Source organism: Pogona vitticeps, chromosome 2, assembly GCF_051106095.1.
Source record: "Pogona vitticeps strain Pit_001003342236 chromosome 2, PviZW2.1, whole genome shotgun sequence".
NCBI lineage: Eukaryota > Metazoa > Chordata > Lepidosauria > Squamata > Agamidae > Pogona > Pogona vitticeps.
The window spans coordinates 174,501,617-174,522,497 of record NC_135784.1 but is presented as its reverse complement, the minus strand read 5'-3'; the positions used below and the strand labels follow the sequence as shown (position 1 = coordinate 174,522,497).

Below are 20,881 nucleotides of genomic sequence, written 5' to 3'. Positions count from 1 at the left end.
AAAACAACAAATTCAAAAAGTATATAAATTTTTATTGCAATGGGACACCCAAGATAAAGAGGTTAAGGAGACATTGGTAAAATGGTCAAAAATTTTTGGATATAGTATAGAGCTTGAAAAATGGCAACAAATGTGGACTAAAAATCTTAAGTTTACATTAGCAACTTCTGATAAAGAAAATCTATACAAAATGTTTTATAGATGGCATCTTCCTCTATCCAGACTTGCAAAAATTTCTGTCAACATCTTGAATAAATGCTGGAAATGCAAAAACCAGGAAGGAACTCATTACTACACATGGTGGACATGTGATATTGCAAGGAAATACTGGATTAAAATTCATACATGGACTAAGCAAATGACTAAGCAAGAAATACAATTTAAACCAGAAAGCCTCTTATTGGGATTGATACCAAATAATATAAACAAGCAAAGCTATTATATAATATCACATATCCTGACAGCAGCTAGATTAGCATGGGCACAGGTATGGAAAGAGGGAGACCCGCCAAAAGATGAATTGATTATAAAAAAAAAATATTAGCGTGTGCAGAAATGGACAGACTAACGAAGAGACTAAAAGGGCAAGAAAAATCCATTTATTATGAAAACTGGAACCTATTCTATGAATGGTGGAAAACAAAAGCTTTGTAACAAACAGAAAGTAAATGAGTAAAATGAATAATATGGAGAAGATCTTGCTGCAAGAAATGTATTATTATACAAGAAGGCTTATAGCAGGGGTCTCAAACTCAATTTACCTGGGGGCTGCTGGAGGCAGAGTCTGGGTGAGGCTGGGCCGCATCAGATTTTCCATCAGAAAATCTTTGTTAAAAAAATTCCAATCTTCTCAAATCTCTTTATTTTTTTTAACACAAAATAAGATAATAAATAAATAAATAAAGAATTAATAAGAAAATCAATCAATCAATCAGTAATTAATAATAATAATAAAAAGTCTTCAGTGGGCGACTATATGTGGTTTCTTCAGTCTTCTGTATCTGCTGTATTCAGATTCAAATGTCTGCATTAACAGTTCTTTAACCTTTAATCTTCTAAACATGAATTGTCCTGAACATGAGCTGTTCTTCTGAACATGGCTTCTCTTGCCTACTCCTTGCTGCTAGAGACCTGGCAGCGCTTCCTCTTGCATAGCTGAGCCACATTTGGCTTGAGGGAGGAAGCAGTTGAGACCCTCAGTATGGCTTGAAGATGATCATCAGTCAGTCTGGACCTGTACTTGGACTTATTGAAGTTCAAGGTGAATAAGAGCTTTTCGCACAAGTATGTGCTCCCAAAAAGGCACATGGTCCGCTTGAACATTCGGGAAAGCTCAGGGAAGCTGGGGGTCAGTTTTCTCAAAAATTGCCCAAGCTTGTCTGCTTTTCCACTCACCTCCCTGAACTTCGCTTTGAGTTCAGAGTTGCACTGCAGGTCAATGAGCTCCATTTGAAGCACAGAAGGGGCATCTTGCACATTAAAGGAGAAGGGGTCCACAAAAAATTGAAATGTGGCTCTGTGCATCCAGAAGGGGGGGGCCCTCTCCCTGCCCGGCAGTCTTCTCCCTCAGGGGTTTGGCACCACTGGGGCTTCTGCTTTTAGGTTTCTCTCTTCCCCCCCCTTTGCGGGTCACCTGATGAAGCTGCTGCTGCTGTCGCCTCGTCCCCTCTGCGCTTCTCCTTCCCACTGCCTGGCGCTCCTCCACTCCCAGTGCGCGCACACACCCTAGCAGCTGCATGCACCCTTCTGCAAGGCTGGCCCCATCAGCAGAGTAATCTCTCCCCCCTACCCAAGGGCTAATGGGGCTTCTAGATTCCCACTCTGCCAAGATGCTGTGGTCTTGCCCAGTGTGGCTCAGGGAGACGGGGGGGAGGGGAGCGCGTGTGAGAAGGCTGTTCTCTTGGCAGCACCCCCTGTTTTTTATGTATTTGATGGGAAATACATAAAATACATCATAAAATTTTATGATGGGAAAATAAAATAATTTTTAAAAAAGACTTCTTTATTTGAAGGTGTGGCATTCACCCTTATTATGTTGAATAGGTTATGCATTGCAGCATTCATGTTCTGATGTGGTTGACAGGTGGGGCCACCAGAGATGTTAAAAAGGTGAAGCCTGAGAGGAGAAGGGAGAGTAGAGTTAAGGCAGAGTTAGAGAGAGAGAGGGAGAGAGAGAGAGAGAGAGTTGGGAGATCTGAGGTGGGATTAGTCTGAGGAGCAAATAGTAACTGTAAGATAATATAGAAGATTGTTATTGATGCTTGATGAACCTGAAGAAGATACTTATGAATAATTATAAAAACTTTTGTAATTAATAAACCTGTTTTATTCAAAAGACAGTGATGAATGGACCTTTTCTTTCCTAAGTAAAATACGTTGATAAAGAAATCAACTGGTGGCAGCGTGTGAAAAAGGTGGTTTTTTTTTTTGTTTGCCTTTGTGAGCTCTCTGTTTTGGGGAGACAAACAGGGGCCGCAAGGGGCAAACGTCACAGAGGGCTCCCCCGGTCCTCTCCTCCTCCCCAAGCAAGACAATTATCTCGAACTGGGGGCTGCACTGTTGCATGACCCAATTCCAAATGCCCTTTAGTCCAGCTGCGTGCAGGGGAAAACGAAACCGCTGTGGAGGCTTCCCTCTTGCTCGGCCAATCAAAGAAGAGGCCAGGCGAGAAGGATGCCGCCTTTTAAAGGCTCTGTTCCTCCTCCCCTCCCAGATAGCAGCCATTCTCAGGGCAGGCAGGCAAAGCGTCCCCACTGTGGCAGCTCCGTACCTGGCGGAGCGGACATTCTGGGCAGGACCTGGTTCCATGCATCGCCACCAGGTCTACATAAGAATGTAAGTCGGTCTGTGTTCAGTGTTTGGAATTGTATCATCTATACTCTTAATGCTTTGTGGAGCCACAGGCTCACTAACAAAACTTTGAACAGGATTGTACCATTCGGCAATTACCAGCATATGCCAAACAAGTGGAGGTACTGTAGTTCATAATGAATCATATGGGATTATTACTGGTTGCCCGAAACCTATTCCCATTGAAAAAATCTATGATTGTCCATCCAGAAGCGTGTCAAGAAGTGGTGGCAAATAATGAAAGAAATAAAGTAATGCTGCACCAAGTCCATATACTTCATGGACATCAAAGCCGTAGACAATGACTAAAATTGAGGAAAAGTTTTTCCTGCCCACTTCTCAAGCTCTAAATATTAAAGCAGATGAGGGTGGGCCAAGCCTATGGAGAAGTAAAAACAACACACCTTGCTCTATGAATGAATGCTGAAGAGTGTTTCTCACCCGGGCAAGACTCTAGCTGGACCATCTGGAAGTCATTTATTTATTTATTTATTTATTTATTTATTTATTTATTTATTTATTTATTTATTTATTTATTTATTTATTTATTTATTTATATGCCGCCCACACTACCCAAAGGTCTCTGGGCAGCTTACAACATCCAAAATACAACAAAGATATGCAACAATTAAAATACAATTAAAAAATATATAATATTGCCATCGGACCCACAGCTAATATTATTTCAGTTAAAAGCCTTCTGGAACAGGAAGGTTTAGACTTGGCGCCGAAATGTCATCAGTGTCGGCGCCAGACGAATCTCAGTCGGGAGGGCATTCCATAGTCTGGGGGCAGCTGCCCCCAGACTTGGAGGAGAAGTAGGAAGATCAAAGACTAATGTATGTGATTGTGGAGAAATTCAGTCGATGAACTTAGTAACAGGCATCCTTCAATCTTGAGAGAGTATGATAATGTGCTCTGAATAGAAGTCTTGGAACAGCATCTAGTGTGGCTGAGAAGGCCAATTCGCGCGTGACAATCCCTTCCACACTGAAGACAAATACAATCTGTCCCCTGTCCAGCTCCTTGATTTTGCTGGTTTCAGGACTGCCTCTTGGCATCGGCCTGCTGAACAAATGTTTCTTCAAATTGGGATAGGCCATGATACACCGCCTGCCTCCAGGCTGAACACCCAGATGTCAAAGTTTCCCATCTGTTGAAGTCCATTCCTAAGGCCTTCAGATCCCACTTGCAGATACCCTTCTATTGCAGCTGCGGTCACAGTCTGGTGCACTTTCCCTGAACTAATTCTCCATACAGGTGATCTTTTTGGAATCCGATCATCAGCCATTTTCACAACATGCCCGAGCCAGCGTAGACATTGCTGTTTCAGTAATTTATATATGCTAAAAATTCCAGCTTGTTCTAGGACTTGGAAAAAGAATTTGTAACTTTGTCCTGCCAGGTGATACCAAAAATGCATGGGAGACAACACATATGGAACGTGTTCAACTTCCTCTCCTGCCAGGATATGTCCTGCCTTGCACGAAGGGTCCAGGAGTCACTGCAGTACAGGAGTGTACTCAGGACACATGTTCTATAGACCTGGATCTTGGTATATGCTGTCAGCCTCTTATTAAGCAATACTCTCTATGTGAGTCTAGAGAGAATGGTAGCTGCTTTGCCAATGCAATTATTCAGCTCGACATCTAGAGAGAAAGTGTCAGATCATTGAGCTAAGGTACATGAAATCATGAAAAACCTCCCATTCTTGTGTAGAGATGGTAATATAGGGAGGTGAGTCCACACCCTGGCCCATGACTTGTGTTTTCCTCAGGCTGATCATTAATCCAAAATCTTGGCATGCCTTTCTAAAATGATTCATAAGTTGTTGGAGCTCTTCAGCAGAATGGGCAACAACAGCTGCATCATTGGCGAAGAGCTTCCGTATACATTTCAGCTGGACTTTGGTCTTCACTCTCAATCAAGAGAATCAATGAACTTCTGCTCATGCAATTTATGTCCCACCACACATACAAAAGAAGATTTAGCAAATGTCCCAGGTAACATAATTGAAGTAGCCCTCTTCTGGTCAAAAATAGTCTTAATTATTTTAAATTGTTTTAATTTTACTTATATATTATATTCTTCTGTAATTTTAATTGCACAGTGTTCTGATAGAGAGAAAGAAAGAGTGGGTATCCTGAAGGATGGGCAAGTTGTGGCTTTCCAGGGCTTGCTGTGGCTCTTTCCCCTTGTCCTACACAGCCCTGATGCAAATGGACCTGAAAGGGTTGTTACAAGTGTCAGAAAAAGAGAACATAAAGGACAGATGAGACGCTGCAAGCTCAGCCCTCCTTCCCAAAAGATGTTCACAATAAACATAAGCACAGGTTCTTCTTTTTTGTGTTATCAGCAGTCCTGCATGCCAGGCAAAACAAAGTGGTTCCTCTTCTGGCCAACCCCCTACATTTATAGTCCAGATGAGGCAATCTGCTGCTGGTAAATGAGAAACAGTTATTGGAATGGAAATGTTTCCCAAGCTGCTCAGCTGACTTCAACCCACTGGTTAAGGCTGGCCTTTGTGGTTGGTGCTGTAGGTGTCTTTAGTTGTGCAATTCTCTTTTGATTAAGCAATCCTATTAGTTTTCCATTGCCAGTAGCCAATGAATGAAAGCAGAGAACATGCTGAAGTGTGGTTTGCCCTGGCTTAGGTGCCTTCCTGCACTGATAGTGTGTGGGTGCTGATACTTACTGGCTGCATGGTTTAATACTTTGACCTTTTGATGCTTGTCTCCTTGCTGCTTTTTTTCCAAATCCTTAGAGGTCTCCCAAAACAGCTATCAAGGCTGACAAAGTTGTAACTACAGGAGCATCTGGCATTTGCTAATTTTAATTCCAAATGTCGCAATATATTGTTCCACTTCACCAGATTTATGAGTGTTGTGGTTACATGCTGTCATTTCACTTGAGCCTAATATGTTTTCAGATCTCTGCGACATGTCCGGAATGGTTGAAAAAAGGATTATTTGAAAGGATGTTTTGTCCCTTATGAATTTGCCTGTTCAGTAAGATAAACCAAGCAACCTGTGGACCTTCAGGTGTTGACTTCAACTTCCATGAGCCCCCACTAGCATAGCCACTCAATAGTAAATAAATACATTATTTTTTTTCTTTGTTTGATAGCTCTCACATTCATGGTTTGCAACTTAAATATTCCTTCGTCTCGAATTTTGGAGTAGCTGTTCGGCCTCTGAGTCTGTCCTCATTTGGGTTGGGGCTGCTGTGCTATGGAAGGGTGGGTGAAAATGTAGGTTAAGCTCATTCCCTTTGTCCTACACAGCCTGGATGCAAATATACATGTCTATTATTCCCAGTGTGGAGTAGTGGATAAAATAATGGACTAGGACTCTGAAATCTCCATTTTGTTATGGAAACACAGTGGGGGAGTGGAACTAGGAAAACTGCTTTACAGATGGCATGGACTGTTAGAAAAACAAACAGATCAAATTGGCCCTGAATTCTCACTAGAAAGCAAAAATGACTAAAGGGAAGCTATTGTACTTTGTGAGCATTGTGAGAAGACAAGACTCAGAGTTTGACTACATGGATAAATACCATGCAATTTGCTCCACTTATAAAAGGGGTGAATTTGAAGTATTGTTTTACTGACCGCATGACACAACAGCTAAATCGAATTGGTCCAAAGCAGCTTTATCTCTCTGCCACCGGAGTGTGTGTATTTGTGTGCTTCTACCTTTTCCAGCTAGGAAGATTCAAACAGACTTTCCCCAACACAGTTAATTGCGATACATTTTTTAAAATATAGGGGATATGTCTGGTGGTATTTTGGTGATGCAAGCAGTTGGGGTGTGATATTCAGGACCAGGGAAGGGGGAGCATGCAAAAGCAAAGCATTATGGTAATGGCTGGCTATGAAGCCACTTTCTCATTTAAAGCTTCAGACTACTACATTTTTGAAAAATCTTTCTATAGAAAAATAACATGGAAAGATACCTCACAGTCTCAGAATACAGAACATCAAAAGTTTGAACAGTAATTTTGCAAAATGCATCACTCGGAATGATTCAATATGGGTGTAGCGAACACCTTGTCTTGCTATATATATAATGGTATTGGACAGTGCTAAAACTAGTCCTAAAACAATTTGTAATCAATAAATCTGTTTCTGTTTAAAAGTTCAGTACTGGATGACCTCAGTCTTTCATAGGAAATATAGGTTGATAAAGAGATCAACTGGTGGCAGTGTGTTAAGTTAAGGGATGTGTTGGGATACCTTCGTGAGCTCTGGGTTTGGTGAAACAAGCAGGGGCCATGGGGTAAATGCCACAATTGGTGTCTAGTAGTGGGATCCGAAATAATCCAGTAAAGCCAAAGTTTAAAAATGAATTTTATGGAGTCATGGGTACCTTTTAGTCAGCGATCTGTGGTGAAGAAGTGGGTGACCTGCTAGAGCTTTTGTGGAAAAGCTTAGTGGTGGGGCTTCGGAACCCAGATCTGGGGGAACTAAAGATAGGGAGCTGACTCTAAAGGGAAAAAAAATCTTTTTTTGTTTACCTCAGGATTTGAGAGACCCAGTGGGCTAGCTTGAAATCCAAGGCTCTGAGAAGGAGCAGTGTTGGATGAGAGCAGAAGCCTGGGCCAGAGCAGATCTGAGATGATAGGAAAGTAAAAGCAGAGGCTTGAAAATAAAATTATTTTAGTGTTTGAGAGGAAGAATAGCTCAGACATCGAGAGACAGTCACTAAAGAGTTGTGAGCTGGAGAACAGCCAGAGACAGAGCTGCTGAGTAAAGCGCAACAATGTACAGTGGCGCCTCGCTGAACGGCGATAATCAATTCCAGGAAAATTGCCGTTAAGTGAAAACATCATAAAGCGGGAAAAAACCCCAATTGAAACGCATTGAAATCCCTTCAATGCGTTCCAATGGGGTAAAAACTCACCGTCCAGCGAAGATCCTCCAGGGCAGCCGTTTTCGCTGCCTGTCTTGCGAGGACTCCATCCCAGAATTCAGCGGGGACCATTTTGTTTACCCAGTGGCCATTTTGAAACCGCTGATCAGCTGTTTAAAAATCATCGTTTTGCGAAGAATCGGTTCCCGAAGCAGGGAACCGATCATTGCAAAGCAAAACAAAAACCAAAAACAAAAAACCCAAAAAAACACAACACATTTAGACCATCGTTTTGCGATCGCAATTGCGATCGCAAAAAGATTGTCGTAATGCAGTTTCGTTGTAATGTGGGGCAATTGTAAAGTGAGGCACCACTGTAGTTGCTGGAATGAACATCAGAAAGACAGGTCCTTTTAAAAAGCAGTACAGATATTAAAGGCTACTTCACTCAGACTTAAACATGCCACCCAACCATAGCCAAAAAGGGAGTCAAGAGGCAGAAAGTTTACCTCAGGAAGTGGAGGGTAATAGAGTCTAGCTCCAGTGGAACAGGAGGAAACTGATGAAAATGCCTCAGAAAGACAAGGTGTTCTAAGTTCCCAAGATTTTGAAAAATGGCGGTTAGAACAGGAATTCAGGCTTAAAGAATTGGAGATCAGAGAAAATGCGAAAGCTGAGGAAGTGGCTAGACAAATGGAATTAAGAGAAAGGAAACGAGAATTCTAAAGAGAAAAAAATGTGAGAACTTGAAAGGCAAAGAAAAGGAAACGGAATTAAGACAAAGAGAAATGGAATTTCAAATACAGATGAAAAATTGGAATTAGCTGCTAATGAGAATAATAACAACAATAACAACTCTAATGAGGGAAATCTCTCAAAAATCGATCTAAAGAAATTTCCCCAATATAGGAAAGGAGATTGCCCTGAATCTTTCCTGATTTCATTTGAGAGAGAGTGCTGGGACTTTGAGATTAAGGATGATCACAAATAAGTGGAGATTTAGCTGAGGTTGGTGAAATAAGCAGGGGCCATGGGGTAAATGCCACAACGTGATCACCACTTCCCACCACCCATTTGTTACTCCTTTTCCTTACTTTTAAATAACAAATGCAGTAAGTACTGATCTCTGGTGACATATAGTTTTAAACTAGTAAAAACTAGTGTATGTCACCAGAGATAAAGTAATTCCTACATGTAGTAGTCTGAAGTTTTTAATGAGAAAGCAGCTTCACAGAAACTCTAAAGGATCAGCAGAGGTGGGACAAGAGGAAGGAAGTATCGGCAGAGCAGGACCAGAAGAAGAAAGGAAAGAAGTGGGGGCTGTGAGCTGGAATGCAACTTTCATCGCATCTAATATGAAGTGTGAACTCCTGAATCAACCCACAGCCTCTATATGAGCACTGATTGTGATTTCTAAGAAGAGATGGGTGCTTTGTGCACCTGGCAGCCAACCACTTTGTCAAGGAACTTGAACAGGGATTCCCCCTCTGCAGCCAGTTAGTGGTTGGCTGCCTGAGAAGGTGGGGCTCCTGCCTGGATTGGTGCACTTCTGGAGCAGAAGGACCCCAGCAATGTGTGATGACAGGTAAATGGCCCAGCTGGCCCAGGGGGTGGAGAGAAGGTCCCATCTATGTTTCTAACATACAGGCTCCAAATCAAATCACAGCAAAACCAAATCTTTCCAATTCAGCTTTCAAGTGTAGTCACGCCCTTACTGAAAAGACAATGATGCTGGGAAAAGCTGAAGGCTGCAGGAATAGAAGGCCCAACATGGAATGGATTGACTTCAGAAAGGAAGCCTCAGCCTTGAGTTTGTAAAAGGGGGCTGTTAAATGGCAGGACCTTGTGAAGGTCACTAATTCAGGGGCTCATCATAAGTCAGAAGCTGTTTACATAAAAACCAAGTACAGTGGGGTCTTGACTTGAGAACTTAATCCATATTGGAAGGCGGTTCTCAAAAAGTTCTCAGGTCAAATCTGCATTTCCCATAGGAATGCATTGAAAACCATTTGATCCGTATCTGCTCTTTTCCGTCCATAGAAACTAATGGGAAGCTGCTATTCCGCCTTCGACCACTAGAGGGGGATATTTTGTTTCTTTTTTTCTTAGGTCAAGAAAGGTTCAGGGAAGGCAGGGAAAATACAGTCCAGGCAGTCCAGTACCAGGCAGTCTGAAGACTGTCTCCCAATCCACTCTCTAAACGCTGGGAGGAGTGAGGAAGCAGACAGGCACCCTTTTCACTGGCCAACAGTTAACTGAAAGTTCAAATTTTGCACTTTCCCTGCTTCCCACGTGGGTTTTCTTCAGTTCTTAAATCTAAGTATGTAAGTCAAGTCAATATTTTCCTATGAGAGCGGTTCTTAAGTCAAAATGTTCTTAACTCAAGCCGTTCTTAAGTCAAGACCCCACTGTACATTGCATTCCTTTGGATTTTCCAAATGGAAAAAGGGGAAGACGCACATATTAGGAAGTTGGTAGAAGCTTGTGTGACTGGTCTCAGGGCTTCTTAAGTAAGTATGAATAGCTTCCCAAGTTCTTCTTATTATTCAGAGAAGGGGAAAGTCCACGTTTTCAACTCAGTTGCCCATGCAGTTTTAGCAAGCAGATGATACAGCAGACCATCGGGGGGGGGGGGGACGGGCGGCGGAATTTCGAGTTCTCTATTTCCACTGCATTCGGAATAAGCATGTAGGATCCTTCTCTGTTACCCAACATTCCTCTACATTTTTTGTTTGTTTTTGTGTTTGTGTATTAAAAAAGATGTATAGCACCTGATTAGTGCTGGGCACTTTACTGGATAGTTCATACCAAATGACATTAAGGTATCACCAGATCCCACAATTTTTCTTTTTCAGAATATTTTTACCCAGTGGTGTAGTGGAGCCAGGTCTTCCAAGGTCAAGGTCCTGGGTCTCATCAGTGACTATGATTTTTTTTATTACTCCTTCCTTTCCTGTTCTCTGTGAGATAAGGTTCAGGCATCACGGTAGCTGAAAGATAGATAGATTCACCCGGGAAGAGTGCATTGTCACAAGCTATTCCTGTTCTAATGCAAAGTTTGGGGAATTTTTTCGTCTTAGCTAGGTAACTGAGAGCCTTTAACTTTACAGGAGAGCTGATCTCAGAATTACTTTTCCAGGTCTGTGTTTTGCTAAACTTGGGTGGCAAACTCGATCTGGTTAGCTCCACCTTTGGTGATGCTTTGGTTCTGCCTCTGTCCCATGAACTTCGTTAGTCATCAGTCATCATTGTGTGAAATGCTGGCAGCCAGGGACAGGGCTTGTGCTTAATCATCTGCTCCTGAAGCGATTACGGAGGGACATTTGAGGGATTTTTGAGTCATAGAGCTAGGAAATGGATTATATGTATAGGAGTCTGCTCAACAGACTGAATATATCCTATTTTTCCACGTATTTCCATCTCTGGTGGATTGCCCAGCTGCGTCCCTATCTTGATGTTGGAGCGCTCACCCCTCTGCTCCATGCGCTTGTAATCTCGAGATTAGACTACTGCAATGTGCTCTACATGGGGCTACATTTGAGACTGATATAGAAGCTTCAAATGGTGCAGAATGTGGGGACCAGACTTTTCACTGGGGTGAGAAAACATCAGCATATTTCTCCCACTGTGGCTGCCTTGCATTTACTGCCCGTTCATTTCTGCATTGATTTCAAAGTGTTAATGATGACATATAAAGTCCTAAATGGTTTAGGACCTAGATATCTAGTGGGATACCTCTTCCCACCTAGATCTACCCAAATCACTTGTTCTAGCCAAGAAGGGCAGCTGAGGGGCCTGGGGAGAAAGAACAAGAAACCAGGCCTTCTCGACAGTAGCCTCTCGCCTTTGGAACAGTCTGTTCCCAGAGATCTGTCTGGCTCCCTCACTGGGTGTTTTTAAGAGCAAACTTAAGACCTGGCTCTTTAGGCAGGCTTTCTCTCCTGTCATCACCTGATTATTTTTCCCATCTCAAACTATATTATTACTGTTGGTTTTTTTAATTATATTTTTCTTATTTTATCTATTATTGTAAGCCGCCTAGAGTAGACTTTGGTCTAGATGGGTGGGGTATGTATGTATGTATGTATGTATGTATGTATGTATGTATGTATGTATGTATGTATGTATGTATGTATGTATGTATGTATGTATGTATGTATGTATGTATGTATGTATGTATGTATGTATGTATGTATGTATGTAGAAAGAAAGAAAGAAAGAAAGAAAGAAAGAAAGAAAGAAAGAAAGAAAGAAAGAAAGAAAGAAAGAAAGAAAGAAAGAAAGAAAGAAAGAAAGGAAAGGAAAGGAAAGGAAAGGAAAGGAAAGGAAAGACCAAATTCTGGAAACAAGGCTCTCACTTCAAAATCAGCTTGCACTTTCCTACAATACAGGGCTTTTTGGAGCTGGCAGAAGAGTACTTTACTTCACTTTCAATTTAAAAAACAAAACAAAGAGAGAGAGAGATTCCTTGACAAAACAATCCACGCTTCCATGTTTGTGATGTAGTACTTTTAAAAAATTGATTTAAAACATGCTAAATCCAATTCAAGTCGTGTAACTGGACTCATGAGCTATAGACCTAATGCAGATGGGCTGTAAATCATCACCCAGCAGGAGCCACCTCTGGGACAGTAAAAGGTCTGCTACCATTTCTTAAACAAAAAATGTCAAGCAGATGGTTAGCTAAAGGATGTCATGCTGCTTTCAGTTTGCTAAATGTTGGTTAGTAAATGTAAAGAATTATATCAGCTATAATTAATCAAATGATAAGGTAAGAATCTCCTAATTAATTGAATGCATACTAAAAAGGGACATGGTGGCGCTGCAGGTTAAACCGCAGAAGCCTCTGTGCTGCAAGGTCAGAAGACCAGCAGTCGTAATATCGAATCCACATGATGGAGTGAGCTCCCGTCGCTTGTCCCAGCTCCTGCTAACCTGGCAGTTTGAAAGCATGTAAAAATGCAAGTAGATAAATAGGTACCATCTGGGAAGGTAACGCCATTCCATGTCTAGTTGCGCTGGCCACGTGACCATGGAAACTATCTACAGACAAACGCTGACTCTATGGCTTGGAAACGGGGATGAGCACCGCGCCCTAAAGTCAGACACGACTGGACTAAATGTCAAGGGGAATATTTACCTTTACTATACTAAAACTATGAGTCTGTCTGAAACGTGTATTTTTAAATGCTGAAGAGGAGGCATGAGAAGATATGGGTTTTGTAGTAATTGTTTTTCTGAGTTTCACAGGTGCCATGCCCCAGCCTGAGAAGCAGCTTATTGTTTTGGCTTCCAGAAGACCACTCTAAGGTTGCAGACCAAGAATGATACTGGATTCCATCCTAATTGCTTATCAGTCTGGGAACCAGAGAGTGGACTTTGGAAATTTATAGATTAGGTGTGTACTTGGGAACAAATGACTTTACACTGATTAGATACTGTCACGATGCAGAGACTTTAATTTAGGCTATAGAAAGGGTGGATAGGTGTGTGTGAGTTGGGAAAGGAGGAGGAGGAGGAAGGAGGAAGTGACAAAATTTTACAGCCTTTGTTGATTGATTAGGAGACTTAGCAAAAACAACATAGAATAGCATGGTGATTAAGTAGTAAATCAATCATACTCTAGTTTGCTAGCTCTTTATTGATTTATTGGGGAATTGCTTTCAGAAGCTCATCTCATCCTTAGAGGCTTGGCATTTTAACAGGACAATTTGTAAATCTTTTGAGTATCTTATGTTTTACAACTTTTTACTTTTTTAAAAATAAACGTTATTTAATATTTTAGCCATATAAAAGAAGGACATTGGGTAAAACAAAGGGCTGATTGTCTAAAGAAAGTGCTTTAGCCACAGGGCTATATTGGCTATTTTTGTTCTTTGGGTGTTCCACTTGGGCAGGCTGGTGTGCAAGGCTCAATGTGCAAGCTTGGCATCCTTTTTCCTCCTGGCAGCACAGGCACAATTTTGTGCAGCAGTATCAGGCTGTTTTGAATCATGGACAGAAAAGTACAATATCCTACATTCATAATCCAGAAATTGCTACAAATCTTGTGTCATCTGGGTGGTGGGAGCAACATGGAACCCAGTAGGATTGAACTTTTGTGTTTGAACAAATGGAAAGCAATATGTGAGAGGCTCTGTCTTTTTTTTGGGGGGGGGGGATTCTTTCATTTCCAGAGGAGAGTCTCTGAAATCCAAATCGTTAGGTTCAACAAATGAGAGGGGCCTGAAAATTTCAGATTTCATTCAGATTACCTTAATTTGACCCATGGTGGCAAAAATTACTTCTTCCACATCTGTGGCTGATTAGTGTCCTCTCTTGCACCCCAAAGATCACTCTTGTGGTCTGAGAGAAACTTGGTTGGTGTGTGTGGTATAATAATGTTGAACTGATGAGGATGAAAAGTAGTGTCACCCTACCTAGGTCTGATGACAATGATCATAATGATGATTTCTCTTTCCCATATGGACTGTTCCTTGCTGCTCCTGTTGCTGATGATAGTGGCACTGTATGATGATAAATTTAAAAGTAGTGGCTTTGTAGGTCTGATGATGATTGATTTTTCCTTCCCATATATTGTTGTTGCCTACAGCAAGAACAGCATATGATTGTCTGTTGCCTTGCTCTTGGGTTGTTACTGTTGGGTTGGTTGGTTTGTTTGGAGGGGGGGGGGAATAGTTTCAAGGATTCTTTAGCCATTCTTTGAGGCAACTCCTGAAAGAACCCAAAATGAATGAAACCCAAAAGTTTCCCTGTGCCCATCTCTCGAAAGCAAAAGTGCAGAATCCGATCCTTTGGTAGAAAATTTCACCCTGTCTGGAAGAGCCTAGGGAAGCAAATTTGACCCTGTCCTCCTGTTCTAGCTACAAGGGGCAGACTGTGACCCATAGCAGAGTAATGGAAACACGGATCATGCTCTCCCTACCATTCTTGTTCCAGATGGTACTCTTGAAGTGAGTGTTGATGTTTGCATAATTTTAAATTAGGCTTCCAGGACATGATTCTGTTTTCCTTTATGAGGAAATGCTCAGCATGTTCTCATCAAACTAAAGCAGAAAAGGACAAGATGTGCTTTAATAGAAGGGCAAGCAATCTGTGGCTGTCCAGCTGTTTTACAGTCAAGCTCCCACAATGCCCTTGGCGGGACTGACTGGGGCTTCTGGAACTTAATATCTAAATCACCGGGTGTGCTGCCTGCTCCCCACCACATGCCAGGGGCCACCGTGACTACAACCTTTTAAAATTTTTTTGGTGCTTATGGGAAGGTGGTGCATGTCTAAAAAGAAGTGCTGAAAAGTACACATCAAAAGGTCAAAGTATTCAAACTGTGCAGCCAACTAAGAATCAACACACACCAGCACATCGTACATGAGGTAAAAGCTCAATATTCATTATTCTCTCTTTGTCCTAATCACTGGCAATGGAAAACTAATAAGATTCCTTAACTGCTCCCATGCACACACATGTGTACACACACAAAGACAGTCACTATTACCACTGAATAAATATACCCTTGAATAAGGGATTAAATTCATTTGGCTGAGGAGCTAGGGAAATAAACAAAAAAAATTTTAGGCAACTGTTTGTTATACATGTATCATCACAAATAAACAGGTCTTGCTCCTAAATACATTTTATGATGAATCAGGAAAATGAATCTTAGAAAAAGCAGAAGCAGAAGATAAAGAGGAAGAAGGAGGAGGAGAGATAGGAGGAAGAAAAGATTTCTAGACATATTTTGATCGAGAATAAATGCCAGTTTCACAATTTTTTGATCAAACCATTTCTCACAAGGTCTGATTAGCATCTGCAGAAATCATTGTTACCTTTGAGACAAATCTCATCTCCTTGTCTCTAATCTGATTATCTTGCAAACCGCCCAGACTGCTTTGGTGCTATGGAGGCAGTGTATAGCTTGAAACACCAGCAACAAAAGGGAGCATAGAACTTCTGTGCATTAAGATAAAATATGAATCACCTGGATCAACAGAGGAGGAGATAATTATTTTTCGATTAATTATCTCACCAGTGTGATTCAATATAGTCAATCTCTAATTCAAAAACAGTATACTTTGAAATTAGAAATTAGAATAATATTAACTGACTCATCAGAAGATGAAGAAGTGAAGGACATTCTCATGTCATGGGTGAGATTAAATATAATTAGGTCCTGTCATTAAGGTATTATAATAGATATAGGATCAGAACTGGAGTTTTGAGATTGTTACAATGTGTGGCCCCACGGTGTGGACCTCCTGCTTGCGGTAGTGAGTGCTGTATCTACCTGCCACCCAGGGAACCACTAACTGCTCTGGATCACTATTGAAAGGTGGACTATAGCCCATGGAAGCTCATGCTAGAATAAATTTGTTGGACTTTAAGGTACCACAAGCCTTTGTTTTTGTATTGGTGGTATTTGTAGGGGCTTGGGAATATGACTGATGTTTAAAACAAACCACAAGAAGAACCAAATATCCAGAGGGCAGAGGGCTTAAACAAAGCACCGTAAGTCCATTTCTGGGTAAATAAATGTGGGAAATTGGTAAAATGGCAGGAATATCTCTCCCATCTCCATAAACAAAGACCAAACATAACTGGAAGTGAACAGAATGAGCTTGGCTTGAAGTTTGGAACAGAGCAAAGCATTCAGAGTGCCAGCAACTTCCAAGAAGCAGCTGTTAGGGCTTTTCCTGACTTTTTAAGGCTAAGATGTTGCCCAGGGTCTTTCCTGGTAGCCTGGAGCAGGGAGGATTATTTTCCATGTCAACGAGTAAGCCACAGTCTTCTATTATATTTTATTTATTTATTTATTTTATTTATTTATTTAATTTATATGCCGCCCACTCTACCCAAAGGTCACTTAGTTCTCAAGTGTGGTCTTGTCTGTCTCCTCCTAGTATTTCTGACTGGATCACTGTTTTGCCACATGCAGACACTTGTGACTAGAGATGGACACAAGAACATTTTCCTGGGAAGGCCTGGAAAACTCAAGAGTTTCCAAATTTAATATTTGCCAAACTTGGTGGGAGTGGGGAAGAGCATCAGCTGAACACTCTTTGCGAGTTGGGTGTCTCTAACTCATGTGAGGCCATTCTACCTCTCTCAGAAGTCCTGAACTGGACGAACCACAACATGTTTAGTTTAACGGTAAAGTTTGTGATTCGTGGTTTGTGAGTAGCGACGAACCACAGACTGCCACTTTTCCCAGTTAGTACACATCTCTATTTGTGACTCAGTGTGAGACATAGAAAGGTATAAATCTTTTAAAAAAGGTATTCCATTCTCTGTGGAGGCCTTGTTCCCCTTAATATGACTTGCCCAATCAAGAGGAGCAGGCAGAGCAGGAAACAAGGTGGAAGAAGAAGGGCAGGACAGCATGGTTCCCAGGGAGTGTAGAAAGAGCATTGGAGCATTTGCTCACCTCAGTTTTGGACCCAGCAGCTGGATTAGCAGGAGAGTGGGAGAATGTGTGTCTGCATGTACACACAGTTGTATGACTGTCTATTACTTGGGTTCAAGTTATATGAGGGACTGTATCTCTCTAGAGCAGCCTCCAAGGGCTTAAAGCTCTTTGGGGAAATCCTTTCTCTCAGTCCCACCACTGTCACAGGCACACTTGATACAGACATGGGAGAGGACGTTTTTTGTAGCTGCCCCCAGGCTATGGAACTACTGTCCACGGGAGACCAGGTTGGCCACCTCCCTTCAGTCCTTCCATTGACAGGCAAAGACCTTCCTTTTAGGAGGGCTTTTAATATGTAATTTTTACAAATTTCTGCCAAGAAAGGGATTTTTGTGAGGAGAATTTTTTTTTTAATCCATGAAAAAGGGCCTAGGTAAAAGCCAGAATGGAACAGAATGGGGCAGAATGTGGACTCCTTAATAGAAATTGATGCCAAAAACAGTGGGATGTTAACAGACAAACATCAGAAGAGTATTTTAGATCTCAAACCCCCCCCCCCCAATTATTCTTTCATTAGTCCTTTCTGAGTCATCCCAATGCAATTCACAAAGCCAGCCAGCCCTAAAAAGACCCTGGAAACAATGTTTTGGTACCTGTTCTGGGCACAAATTCAGTATTGTGAAAAACAGGTTAGAATGGTGACTTCTGAGTGGAGCAGCTCAATGAAATTCACCTCTCCCGTTGGACTAGAGGGGACCAATGCAATCGGTCTTCAAACACCCCCAGGAACGACATTCCAGTACCTGTTCTGGGCAGAAAATCAATATGGCAAAAATCAGCTCAGAAGAACCTCTTCTGAGTCGGACAACTGAATGAAAACCACCTCTTGCACAAGACAAACAGAACCAAGCACCAACAGCTTGAAGATGCAGAACAACAGCACACGGCCTCTCCGTCTTCTCTTCTACAAGCTAAACCAAAGTGATGGGCCTGGGAAGGCTGGAAGAAAGCCTACAGCCACCACCTGTTTTCTGTCTATGGACTGTGGTTCCTGTGGAAGGTTGGTGGTTTAATGTATTCCTCCCATCCAGTCATAAGTGATGGTTGAATTGGTTGCTGGCATGGGCATTGTCCAAAATGTGGCACTGAGACTCAGAACAGGCCCTGCAATGTGATTCCTGAGGCTATATTATGGCTGGTTGCATCTCTCCCCTCAATTGCAATGGGGTGGGTGAATGTTGGCTCACTGTCCTACTTGGAAATTGACAGTCTGGATTATCTTGCATCATGTTGGTTTCCTGCCTATAGTTGGTACTGAAATGTGCTTCCTGGTGATGTTTTGCATGTTGTTACATCATTCCCCTCCCGTCTGATGTGACACATGAACATCACTGTTCTGACCTATTTTGTGCAATATAACCAGCGTGTGTGATGATCGCCCCACGTCACTCATGCCACTTATAGTCATGTTCTAATTCGCATGAACCTTTCCCCCAAGAAGGGCTGCTTGTTTGTTTCTCCCCCCCCAACATACAGCTTCTCCTTCCAGTGGACATCCCCCTTCCAGTGGACATCCCACATCCCATCATGCTCCCAGTCCTAATTCCTACATTGTCATCACTTTGTGGTTCTCTATCCTCTCCACCCTCATTTCAGAATGATGAAGGGTCCCGAACCAGACACTGCTTGGCTCCTGTCAGCTTTCCCCCAGGTTTTAGTTTAAAAACTGCTCTGCCACCTTTTTAATGTTACGCGCCAGCAGTCTGGTTCTATGTTCGTTCAAATGATGCCCATCCCTCTTGTACAGGCCCGGCTTGTCCCAAAACGTTCCCCAGTTCCTAATGAATCTAAACCCCTCCCACATCATCCTGAAGAGAGTTGACAAGTAAAGTGCTCCCGGTTCAGTTCTGAGTCTACATACAGTAAATGAGATTCTCTTCAAATTTGCAGATGATGCCAAACTTTTTTCAGATGACAGAATCAGGATTCAGGAGGACTTTGACAGGCTAGAGAACTAGGCTGAAGAAAGGAAATCAGTTTCAAGAAGGAGGGAAAGTGAAGTTCTGCATTTAAGCCAGAAAAATCAATTACACTGATATAAGCTGGGTGATATCTGGTTGCATTATGCATGAGAAGACAATGTTGTTAGACCACAAGCTAAATCAGCAGTGATTGTTCAATTCTAGCTGCATCGGCATTAATAACGTCCAGATTAAGGAAAACAATATGTCCCCAGCAAAGATCCCTGAGGCCTTAACAAGTGCAGCAGCTAACTCATGGACTCCTTGAGTTAAATCCAGCATTAATGAATCTTGCTTAGAAGTCAAAAAGAGAAAGAGAAGACTCAGGCGTGTGTTAATACAACCAGAGCCATTGGCTGTGCTGATGTAAAGAAGAATTAGGGTGTGACGATGAAGGTTATTCATCATACCCAAAACATGTTGCTGCCCTGAGAGAAACAACAAGATCCAAGCTCCACCCTGCTCCTCAGACAGATGTGAACTGGAGTGACATTGAATTGTACATCTACACTAGTGTTGTCAAGGAACAGTTGCTTCACTTTACCCGACAGTTGGACAGGCCTGCTGTTTCTTCATGCGATTATGTGTTAATTACCTCTGAACTGGAGCCAATCATCTCATTTAAATGTTCTCACCCAAAGATCAAGAAGATGTATGCTAGACTACATTCCACCAATCATTTCTCCCAGGCTATGACAGGAGAAATCATCCAAATCAATGCAATAGTTCACTGGTTCTTAACCTTGGGTTACTCAGGAGTTTCTGGACTGCAACTCCCAGAAGCCTTCACCACCAGCTGTCCTGAGTGGGGTTTCTGGGAGTTGCAGTTCAAAAGCATCCGAGTAACAAAGGTTAAGAAACACTGCAATAGTTGGTTCTCCAGCGACATCTACTGTTTCCATTGTATTGTAGCATTCAGGTTGGACCAGATGCAAGTGATGCTATCAGCCAGATGTTTGCTAGCAAACAAATCAGAGCAGTATGTCAAGGATTCTCTCCAGTGTCTTCGGAAGTCTTGTGTTTTTCTGGCTCTATTCTCTAGATTTCCTTGACATACTGTACAGTATCTCCTCATCCCACTGGGGGACCAAACAGGCTTCATTCAACAAGAAACAGTGCCGAGGACCAACCGTATCCATCTGTAAATGATTGATTCCCATTGGAAAGCCAGAGAAGTTCTTTCAATTGGGTAATGTATGTGAAGAAACCAAGAAACCAGGGGAACATGGAATGTTGAATCTATCTAGAAACATTGGGCTTCTATGTGAGCGCCTAGGAAAAGCTGGCTGAGAAGGTGGGGGTCAGCATCTGTCATGGACCAAGGAGAAAACAACACCTACAGCTTCTTGCCAGGGAGGACATCAAAGCCAGCCTACTTCCTCCCAGGAGCCATGCAAACTGAGGGAGGGTTACAGCTGTGTGATAGGAAAGGGGTAGAAAGTGCTCTTGCCTTCATGAACATTGCAAGGAATCTGAATGTTGATTAGAAGGGTCTGGAACAGGTCCTTTGCTGTATAAAAAGGGGTCAGAAATTTGTTTAGATGTCCTAGCCTGTCTCTGGGGTGGGGGGGTAGGACTTTGCTCAGCTGCTGTGCCACAATGGCTGAAAGTATGGCTTTTGGAGGCCAGTTCCAGGCATGATGGTCTTGCATAGCCACGTTAACGGTGCAGAGGAGCTGGGGAGAAGATCAAAGCTTGATGTAATCTACCTTTATTTGCTTCATTCTTCTTTGAATCACCCATCAGACAGAAAA

At 42.2% G+C, this 20,881-nt stretch overlaps 1 long non-coding RNA gene across 1 annotated transcript; it reads left to right on the top strand.

Annotated features, from left to right (window-relative positions):
- The first annotated feature begins 1,766 nt into the window (after positions 1-1,766).
- On the top strand, positions 1,767-15,275 carry LOC144587091 (uncharacterized). The gene is made up of 2 exons (XR_013542256.1): positions 1,767-11,855; positions 11,908-15,275. It is a non-coding gene; the product is annotated as an uncharacterized LOC144587091 (long non-coding RNA).
- The last annotated feature ends 5,606 nt before the right edge of the window (positions 15,276-20,881 follow it).